This window comes from Cryptomeria japonica, chromosome 10 (assembly GCF_030272615.1).
Source record: "Cryptomeria japonica chromosome 10, Sugi_1.0, whole genome shotgun sequence".
NCBI lineage: Eukaryota > Viridiplantae > Streptophyta > Pinopsida > Cupressales > Cupressaceae > Cryptomeria > Cryptomeria japonica.
Window position 1 is genome coordinate 906,321,588 of NC_081414.1, and position 12,405 is coordinate 906,333,992.

The window sequence follows — 12,405 nt, forward strand, 5'->3', positions numbered from 1 at the left end:
CTTATTTTTACAGTGTTATTAACCTCAACATCTATAGTCGATGACTCAATAGTCACTTCTTCCTTCTTATCCTCAGTGGTTTCCCTGTCAACCACAACATTTACTTCCTATGTGTCTATATTTACAGTGTTTATAATTTGGGACTCAGGATTTGTATCCTCTAGTGGAGTCTCCATACTCTTAGTGGCCAGTTGGCTATTTGTAGTATGTGTTGGTGGAGTATCCGAAGGAGGTGGGAGCACATTATCAATTATTTTAAGGCTTGGAAGTCCACCCACCTTACCTTTTCCCTTATCCCTATCCTTTTCGTATACTCTGATAGTCTTGGGTCTTAGTAACTCTTCCTGTTTCTCTTTTTCTACAAAGAATATATCCCATGCATCCATTGTTTCCTCAGAGACTTCATTCACTCTACCTACCATCAGTGCTACATGCCGGTGAGTGGTTGAAAACACTGTCCAGTTAGCCTCACTGATTAATTTGTCTATTTCATTGGGTGAGTTAACTGGATGCACTGCAAGTAATTTTTCAATTTTTATTTTCTTATCCATCTCAACAATAGCTACCCTTCTAGCTTCTAGTCTTCTATATAGATCATTTGGTATTTCATCAACAATTTCCATCAAAAATTTCTTGTAAATGTCCAAGTGTAAAATTACACTATTCTCTATGCATTCTTTGTCATCAACAGATAGTGTGTTGTACAATTTGCTAATGTTTTTCAACTTTCCATCTTCAGTTATTTCACTTAAGAGTTTATCCAGTGGAGCAATATCTTGTCTTAACTTCTTTTTCTTAGAAGTCAACTTTTTCACTGGAGGCCTCACTACCTATTGTTTTTTCCTTGTTTTCCTAGGAGTGGGTGAGGGTACCGGTGAGGGTTTTCTTTTCTTTTCTACCCTTTTGAAAACCATCGGTATATCACTCTTAGAGGAAGTTCCAACTGGTGAAAGATGAGCTTTCGGTTGAAGTCCTTCCAACTCACTTTCTTTTATACTAGTTTGTTTCAAGACATCTTCCTTAATTGCCTTTGTCTATCGGGTTCCTTTCCTTACTGTTTCTTCAACCTTCTTAACCCTTTTTCTTGACTGAATTCCACTTTCAATTGTTTTTGCATTTCCAAAGACTTTCTCAGTGGGTTCCCTTGGTGCTTCAAGGAGGGCTTTTGCATAAGTTTCTATGATATTATCATCTGTTTCATAGCCCATTTCAGTTACCCAGATAGTTCTAGGGACAACTGCCTCCATCTAGATTTCATCTTTCTTGATTCCAAAACATATTTCCTTCTGATATTTATCTACAATTGCCTGTGAAAATCCTACCCTTGTTTTCATTCAAGCCTTCAATGCTTGAAAATGTTCGTTTATGTTTTTCTCTCTGTCTTCTCCCATATTGTTTAATAAATCCAATAGTTGCTTTTCTACCGGTACATCAAAGCCAAAATCTCTTCTACCAATATCGGGTACTTGCTTAGTAATGTACAACATTAGGCAAACAAGCAAATTTCCAAATCTAAAGGTTCCTTTCTTATCTCTTTTAATCTTCTTTAGATTGTCTATCAATTCATCTTTGAGCCATTCACACACATCTATTCTAGCATTATCATTTACCATGTCATATGCACTTTTGATACATAGGCTAGAAACTGAGTTCAACCTATTTGCATGTGTGGCTTTGTAACCGAAGATCATACTAATAAATTTGACATTGATGTCCTTTACATCATTTACCCTTAGAGATCTTTTGTCAGAAGTTGCACCAGTTAGATCCATCACTGTGTCATTCGAGACACTTTTTGTTCTGTCAGGTCTGCTACCGGTGGAAGGTAACCCTGTTACTGCTTTTACTACTTCTTTGGTGATCTTATGGATGGAATCCAACCAAAATAATTCTCCATGGACTCTGCTTAGAACTATTCTTATTACATCTTTGAGAAAATTAGGAATGCTAAGAATATCCACAAAGCCTAGGGTTTCTATTATCTTGTGTTCCGGCTTGACATTACCATCTACATCACAAATCATAGTCCTATACATGTTTTTGACCGCATCATCACCTAATTCCTCTATATGACAATGTATGTATATCTTAGGGTCTTCAACATATACTACTCCCTTAGGAATTTTAGAGAATGCACCTATGCTATCATCTTTCTTCACAATTTCAGGAACCAGTTTGAATAAGGGTCCAGGGTACTTAATAACCTCAATCACAGTAGGGTTTGCAATAAATATAGGAGTGGATGAAGAATCCATAGTTATAAATACCTCAATCTACCTTAGGGATGAGTGCTTGGATGAATTGCTTCTCTTCTTTGCTAATCTTACCTTCACTCAGAAATTTTTGCTCTCTCAAAGATTTGAATGCTCGATGAATGAAAAAGGAGCCAAAACACTTGCTTTATAATGTTATTTTCTCCAACTACCACTTTTAATGCTTGCCAGTTTAAGTCACAACTTAACTCATCTACCGGTATAGAAGTAATTCGACTTCTTACCATCAACTGAGGGTATAATAGCATGTTTTTCAATTTGTTGCTAAACCCCCAAAGAATTTTTCTTTATTTAGATGAAGAGTCTCCTGCCGGTGGAGTGTTACTTTGTTCTACCAGTGGAGGAGTATTCCCATCAACATTTTGAACTGATTTTTTGATACATTGTTTTGAGAATTCTTGCTTTACTTCTTCAACCTTTTCTTTACCCTTCAAACTAGGACCTCTACAAAATTTTGCAATATGTCCAATTTTGATACAAGCATAACAAGTCACATTATTTTTTTGAATAACTTTCCCATATCCTATGTCGGTTTGTGTTCTGCATTGATTAGATAGGCATCCAAATCTTCCTCAAACATAACATCTTACATTCATTCTGCAATTTTATAAGTTATGACCAACTTTGTTGCATTTAGAACATTGATCGGTGGGTGTATTAGTGTTCTGATAATTTCTAGATCTACACTGATTTTCTCTATGACCATACTTGTTACAGCTAAAACATTTCCCATTAAATTTGTAAGCATTAGGTTGTCTTACCAGTTTGCTATGATCATGATTGTTTGTAGTACCAAAGCTTTCACCAACTTCAAAGCCAAGGCCATTTGTATCACCATTAGGTTTCTGATTCTTCAGCATGTCAACAAGTTCTTCTAAACTTTTCTTGAATTTCTCTATGTTGATTTGTAGTAGTCAGTTCATTCTCCAAGATTCCTTTCTATCTCATGAGTTCAGTTCTATCATTTTGTGTATGCATCAGATCTATCTTCAACATATCATTTTCATGATTGAGTCTTGTGTTTTCATTTCCAGCATCATTCAGTCTTCTAACCAAGTCTTCTTCATTCTTCTTTCTATCTTCAATTTCTTTACAAAATCTCATAGTCATATCTTGCATCTCATTCTTCATTGTATAGTTATCTTGTCTCAATTGGTTCACCAGATCATTAAGAGTTTCCTTTTCATCTTCCTCTTTCTCCATCTTCTCACAAAGTTCTCTTCTTTTATTTCTTACTATGGTGAAATTTTCTTGAAGTCCTCGAATAATATCCTGAGCAACCTTCAGATCATCCTCAAGTTTGATATTCTTCACTTTTTCTACTTCATATTCTAAAAGAGTTGTTTCCAATTGCTTTCTCAAGTTTTCCATCTCTACCGGTGACAAGATCTTCCTCAAGCTGTTAGGCTTTTGAAAATAGAGGACCAGACTCTGATACCAATTGTTAGGATTTCCAAAGATACTGAGAGGGGGGGGGGTGAATCAAGATCTGACCGGTTATATAATTTTCTCAACTTATAACATGAAAAACATATTAAAACTATGTACTGGTAAACCATAAATAATGCAACAAATAAAAATAACAACCACAACATGAAAAACACACTATAACACAATATTTAACGAGGAAACCCGGTGTTGGAAAAACCTCGGTGGGATTTGTGACCCACAATATCCACTTACTGGCCAATAATAGAATATTACTGGTTACAATAGGGGCCTACACATGTAGGAAGGCCAAGTGCCTAGAGCTCACTGCTCAGTTACAAAAGAAGTCACACTGACTTACAAAATTGGATTATACAAATCCAATGTCTTGTACTACTTCAGATCAGCATCTGCTATGCCAAATTCAATACTGGTTTAAGCTCTGCAATATACATAAACCCTTATCCAATAATTCATATATTAGGTCTGCTACCTTCTTTTCATACTTCACATTATATCATATCCTAAATGATCTACAATGATTTCATACATATATGAGTCATATTACAATCCTCCATGTCAGCTTACAAAAGATTTTACAATTAATTACAAAATAAATTTATAGAAATTGCTGTCGGCCAAGGTGTCGGTGAACTGTATGTCAGTGTAGAGTCTGTTGGTGTCGGTGCCTGAGTCTATCTACCGGTATCACATGATTGTAAGGTTTCCATCAATGACAATACCTTCAATCACCTACAATTTCTCATGGGAGTGTGCATTTGCCAACAGTTTATACCACGTAAGGTACAATTCAAGATTTCAGGTGCCAGAAAGACAAAGGAATGAAGAAGGTAGGCCAAAAGCTATCAGATAATTCTCAAAGTAGAAAAGAAGATACAAGATTGGGAAGATCAACCAACCATCGATAGATATAACAGCTTAGTTCTCTCATATTGGGTGAAATATGACTTGATTAACATTGAATGGATGATGAGAGATCTAGCCAGGACCTCACAATCTATTTTGCAGGCTTCTGATCAAATTTAGTTTCAATTTTTATTTTCTTGTGTTATCTGTCTGTGTCACACAATCACCTTGTTATCATCATGAAATTGACTTGTTAGGGTCATGCATTCACTCTATCAGTATCACACAATCAATCTGACAGTATTATGCAATCGCCTATTCAGGATCACACAATTAAGCAGGTATCATCACGCATTCGTTTCTGTTAATTTTGATTTTTCTATTTTTTGTTGATTTTATTTTACTGCTAATCATCTATTTGCAGCCTATGGCAAATTTACAGAAAGGATCGGATTAGTATTAGATCAATTTCACTCATGCTCTCACACTTCATCTTTTGGTGCTTAAAATCAACATTGGTAAAAATTGACATGCATGCATAAACACTTCAGTTTGGGGCTTAAAATTAACATTGGTAAAAATTGACATGCATGTATAACACTTTAGTTTGGGGCTGAAAATTAACACTGGTTAAAATTGACATGCATGTATAGCACTTCAATTTGGGGTTAAAATTAACACTGGTTAAAATTGACATGCATGCCTTCACATTTTAGTTTGGTGTTTAAAATTGACATGCACATGCGTATTCAACACCTCGATTTGGGCTTTAAAATGAACGTGAATAAAGTTGCATAGAGATTAAATCATATTTGATTTTCTTAAGGGAAAGAACTTTTATCGTGTTTGGGGTGGACCTACTATTGCATTGACTAACTTTCCACCCACCTTTGGGGTCTTCGGAGAAAGGAAGGAGGTGACAATGCCACTTAATTTTACTTTATTCCACATAGAGAGGGGTATCTTTGACTGGGGATTTCATCATACCACAGAGGTACTTCGAATTGGGATGCGTTGGGGATATCATCTCTCCCAGCGTACTCTCGAGCAGGTTTTTTGAGGCGCTATATAAACATACTTGTTAGGTGGCTAGAGTGTTGAGTGAATTCGACATATGTGGGGACCTTCCCTGCACCAATAAGCTCAACTAAAGTCTTAAGTGGCTTTCTCTAAGAATCCATTGTTGGATCGGGATCCCTCAAAATTTTACAATAATAACCAACTTAGTAGCCCAAAATCCTACATTCAGTGATTTCGGGAGTGCAGATCGTACCCCATAGATACCCCTCATGTACCTTGCATTATGAGATAGAAATCCCTTAGTGATTAAATCTTCAAATCTTCGGGGTAAGAGAGACTGGCATGCCTGAGAGGTGTGTGTCATGGAGTGGAGCCAATGTTGCCAGACTCTTTATTTGTCCATCTTGTTTCGGCATTTTCTTGTGGGGGCCTCAGTGAATGGTTTCCAATTTCCATCCTAAGATTGTCTTTTGTGTCTTTTTATGTATCATTGTATCAAACTAGTATTGAGTCAATTATTTGGGCCATTTCAGGCCCTATCCTACGTATCTCTGAATTCTCTGAGATTGTTTGAAAAACTAGTTCAATCAGCTATATCTACCTCCAAACAATTGTTCTCAAACTTGGAAAACCACAAAACTTTTCCTACACACGGAATTACTGAAAACAAAGTCCATTTTGAAACGTCAGACAGTCCTACAAACTCAAAAGTTCACATACTTGTGACCATAGGTAGTCCTTGGATAGTCCTCATTTATGTCCTTATTATCATCCTATGTCCTTGCATAGTCCTTATATATGTCCTTAGAAGTTGCATAAGTCCTTGCATCATCCCCATTATCGTCCTCATATATGCCCTTAGTCCTTGCATAGTACTTGCATAATCTTCATTTACATCCTCATTATTGTCCTCATATATGTCCTTGTCTAGACTTCATATATGTTTGTCTTAGTACATCATCATTTGCATTATCATCTTAGAAAGTCATACCCCAAACGTCCAAATCACAATCAGAGGATCAATCAAACTTAACCTCGACTCAAACAAGTTTGTCAAGTTCAACAAATCAAACATTATTGCATTTAGAGAAATGGAGAAAATATCTTACATGTTGTGATCCCAAGTCCAAACCAAACAAGAAAACATCATGGATTGGAATTATACATTTTGTAAGGAAGGTGGAGGATTAATCCCTTCCATTCCTATTCCATCGCTATCCATAGAAACCTTAGCTCAACAAATCAAGACTTTGCAACAAGTGATAGACATGACTAGTCCTAACAACCATAGGGGCTGGTTAGAAAATATGATGAGAGAAGAGATGACCACAAGGGAATTAGTATTAGGCCAACCTTCTTCTTCTTGTGAGACCATTCAAACATGCCAACCTTCATTCTTCAACAAAATCATTCCTACATCAGTTCAACTAACATTAGAGTCATGTAAACCTTTTTTTCTGTCAACCTACTATATCAATCATACCAATCATATCAACCCAACAATCAAACCTCTTTCAACCGAAATCAAACCCCATTCAACCAAAGCCCAAATAAAAATTCACATCAACCCAACATTCAAACCTCCTTCAACCAAAATCAAATCAACCAAAGTCCAAATCAAAATTAATTCAACCAAAATCAAATGTCTTTCACCCAAAATCATACTCCTTTCAACCAAAATCAAATCCCTTTCAACCGAAGCCCAAACCAACCATATCCATCCACCATTTCATCATCCCCTAAAGTAACACAAGACCAATCCATGCCATCTATATCTAATAACACAACCTCCCAAGGGCTATCCATCGTACAAATCCAATATAATTTAAGTCATGATTCAAAGGATCTCATTCAAAATTCTTCCTCATCAGGCCAATGTGTTGAAATCTTCCAAGAATCTCCCATGCATTTACAACCTCCTTCCCCATGTCAAGAGGATAATCCAAAATCAAAAGAAATGAGTCCTGAAAATAATAAAGATCAAGAACAACCACTTCCATCCTACCCAATTTTTGATCAAGATCCCACCGACCAAGAATCTTATGATGATGCCCTCGCTCTTTTCTATTCCATTCATAATCAAACCCTTCATCTCAAGAACAAAGTGTCATTTCAAGTCCCATCCAACATCCATCTCCTAAGAAAGATTGAGACATTCCTTCTATCCTTCAAAATAATCCCTTTCCAAGACAAGATCAAAGCATACCTTTACCTTCATGTACTAAACAAGATCCCATTATTTCTCCAAATCCTAAAGAAGTTCCCTCCATCCCTTCATCTCCATGTTATAATCCTCCATGTTCTTCATAAAATTCCCTCTCAAATGAACTTGCCATTTCTCCTAGTTGCCCTCATGATCCCAATCCCTCTACACAAGTTGTTCATGAACCCCTTATCAATGAAATCACCAATCTAGATCATACTACACAAAGTAACTTGTCAACAATTGTATGTGTGTCATCATCAAATGCTAATGTAGTGACAAAAACAAGCATAACACCAACTAATAAGATCAACACCTAGTTGACTTCATCATCCTCTTCAAGTACATCAATAGAAACAAGCATAACACCCACTCATGTCACTATTAGGTCCCCGAGACAATTGAGAGGGGGGAGTGAATCAGTTGTCTAATAAATTCAAACCAAAAACTAATTAACCAACTTGATACTTAATACCAATAAACTAGTTAAATATGCTGGTAGACAGTGTTAATAGTAAATTATTATACCGATAGGGATTAATGCATGAAACATAAACATAAAGTCATCCACAACACATAACACCAATATTTGTATGTGGAAACCCTGTAAGGGGAAAAACCACAGTGGGAAACCTTACCCACAATCAGATGATACTACTACAGATAGTAAGTGTACATAAATGGGGTCTTCACATGTAGAAAATCCAATAGCCTAGAGCTCACTGCTCAAACACAAAATGGGAGTCACACTAACTACAGTTGGATGGTTAAATCCAATAAGAATGTACTGCACAAAATAGCATCTTCATATGCTGGATTCAATACCAGTGTAATGCTGATATACTTATACAAAAACCTAGCTTCACCTTCAAATGATGTGTTCATATATACCTCTGCTTAATCTCACATATACGTTCACTCAATTCTTTTTCGCATTCCACACTTGATCTTACAAATAAGATCTTACATTTATACCATACCCTAAGACCAATTTTAGTAGGTCGGCTCTACAAGATATTACAATAAAAAAAATTTACATACAATATAATATCCGATGCAATAACTGATTAAATATGTCAGCTTAATAAATTTACATCAATAATAAATCATCTCCATACCGTGCCATGCTGATCTGGAAAAGATAAACCTATCGATGTAACCCTAGATAACCCTAGACCTATTTGCTGGTAAAAGCAAATATGCAAATATGAATATACCAATGATCAATTTTTCAAAACAAAGTGTCCACACGATGTCTTCGACATTATCAAGTGTCTTCCATATCATTCCAGGTACCGGTGAACATTATATCTTGTCAGTGTACCATATACCAGTAACTGTGCAATAGTTACTTGCCTGCCGGTGAATGTTGCTGGATCTCCAAAGTGCTAGTTATCAGTAGGTGTTGACATCAATGAGAAAACCATACCAAAATACCAACAACCTCCCCCTTTGGCATTGATGGCAACACAAGATGGAAAAACCATCAAAGTGCCAAAATAGAAATGCCAAATACCAAAAACCAACAATCTCCCTTAGACAACAATTTCTCCCCCTGGGAGCAACATGTGTTTATCCGAAGATTTATTTTCAATACAAATCTCTCCTCAAAAAGATAATGTGTTTTTCCATAGATATCTCTCCCCCTTTGATATCAAATGCCAAAGTGACAAAAATCAAGTTCATACAAAATACCAACTACTCCCCATGAGAAGTAGCTTCATCATCAAAGACTGGAGTAAAAGATTTGTCTTTTAATTCTGTCAATTGATGACAATCATCAATTGTCTAAGTCTCTACTGGTGGTGGTATGACTCCAAGCTGATCTCTGAGATATTAAAAAGTCTCCTTAGGCAAAGGTTTTGTGAAAATATCTGCAAGCTATTCTTTAATATTCACATAAACCAGTTTTATCTCCTTTTCTTCAACTTTTTCCCTTAGAAAATTAAGTTTGATAGAAACATGTTTTGTTTTAGAATGTAATAGAATATTTTTGGATATATCAATTGCTGCAATGTTATCACAATATATAGTAATGGGTTCCTTGCATTTTACCTTTATGTCTTTCAACATTTGTTTAAGCCATAGTACCTGTGTACAGTTAGGTGGTGCTGCACCATATTCTAATTCTGTTGTTGATAAAGATGTACAACTCTATTTCTTACTCAACCAAGAAACTAATCTTTTTCCAAGAAAGAATGCTCCTCCAGTGGTGCTTTTTCTATCATCCACATCCCCTGCTCAATTTGGATCTATGTATGCACATAGATCAAAATTTTCATCTCTAGGATACCATAATCCAAGATTTGTTGTGCCTTGTAAGTACCAGAAAATCCTTTTTACTGTTGATTCATGATTTTCCCTAGGATTACTTTGAAATCTAGAAACAATACATACTGCATTCATAATATCAGGCCTGGTTTGTGTCAAATATAGTAAACCTCCTATCATAGATTTGTATCTAGTTGGATTAACAGGTGTAGATTCATCCCTTTGAGATAATTTGTTATTTGTAGTCATAGGTGTGCTTACCGATTTAGAGTTCTCCATCCCAAATTTCCTTAATAATTTTTTCAAGTACTTGGATTGACTCATAAATATACCTTTATCAGTTTGTGAAATCTGCAATCCTAAAAAGAATTTTATTTCTCCAATCATAGACATTTCAAATTCTTCCTGCATTTTAATAGAAAATTCCTTACATAATCCATCTTCTCCTCCAAAGATTATATTATCAACAAATACTTCAATAATCAAGATGTCATCATTAGTTATTTTGTAATATAAATTGCTATCTACATTTCCATTAGTAAAACCAATCTTTAAAAGATACTTATCCAACCTTGCATACCAAGCTCCTGGGGCTTGTTTTAATCCATACATAGCTTTTCTTAACTTGCAAACCATATTATTGTCATCTGTTAAATAAAATCCATCAAGTTGTTTAGTATATACTTCTTCTTCAAGATCTCCATTCAAAAATGCACATTTAATATCCATTTGATAAACTTTATAGTCCTTGTGAGCTGCAAAAGGCAAGAATAATCTGACTGCCTCAATTCTGGCTACTGATGCAAAGGTTTCATTGTAGTAAACTCCTTCTTTCTCAGAATATCCCTTACACACTAGTCTTGCTTTATTTCTGACAACCTTACCATCTTCATTAAGTTTGTTTCTAAATACCCATTTGGTTCCAATTACATTTTTATCTTTAGGTTGGGAAACTAATGTCCAAGTATTATTTTTCTTAATTTGTCCTAATTCTTCTTCCATAGCTTTAATCCAAACTTTATCTTCACATGCCTCATTGATATATGATGGTTCAATTTGAGAAATAAGACATACCTCTTCATTTGTCAATCTTCCTCTTGTCATAACTCCTTTAAATTTGTTTCCAATTATCTGATCTTCAGAATGATTCAATCTTACATATCAGGGTGTCTTAGTTTGTTGTTGTTCTTCAAAAACTGTGGAATCCTCTGATGATACCGGAGTAACTGTATCTTTATTCTGTACCGGTGAATTCAGTGTAGGTTCACTTGTCATAATTTCTATTGCCGGTTCAGAGTCTATATACCTTGAAGTTCCTCTGAATTGTTCATCAATCTTTACATTTGTACTCTCAACAATTTTCTGCAATCTCTTATTAAAACATTTATATGCCTTTCTCTTAGATGAACAACCAAGAAATATTCCTTCATCACTTCTAGGAACAAATTTGCCAATATACTCATCTCTTCTAATATAACACTTACTTCCAAAAATTCTGAAATACTTAAGAGTAGGAGTATTACCAACCCATAGTTCATGAGGGGCCTTACCGGTTTCACCTTTGATGTGAACTTTGTTGAATGTATAGATAATAGTGCTAACTGCCTCTCTCCAATCCATATATGGTAGATTTGCTTCTGATAACATACTTCTTACTGCATCCAAGATAGTTCTATTTTTCCTTTCAACAACTCCATTCTGCTGTGGTGTCCGAGGTGCTGATAACTGTCTTCTGATTCCATTCACTTCACATAATGTATTAAAGTCCTTAGATGTGAATTCTCCTCCTTGATCTGATCTTAAACATTTGATTTTCTTGCTGGTTTCATTTTCAACCATTGCTTTGAATAGTTTGAACTTTCTAAGTGCTTCTGATTTCTCTCTGCGAAAAGTAACCCAACACATTCTAGAATAATCATCAATAATTAGCATGAAATATCTATCACCTTGTAAGCTTTTTGTTCTAGCTGGACCACATAAATCAGTGTGAATTAAATCAAGAGCATTATTGGATTTTTCTAGAATACTTTTGAAACTAGCTCTAACTTGTTTTCCAAATTGACATTCCTTACAAATTGTATTTTGAGGTTTCACAATTTTAGGTAGATCTCTTACTGCCTTAGAAGTACTGATTTTTACCATGCAATAAAAGTTTACATGACATAGTCTCTTATGCCATAACCAACTTTCATCTATATGTGCAATTAAGCATACCTTTTCACTGTTATTCAAATGAAAGATATTACCTCTAGTCTGATTACCAGTTGCAATTTCCAAATTAGTTCTATTCATGATTTTGCATTTTCCATTTTTAAATTGTAACTTAAATCCCTTCTCAACTAA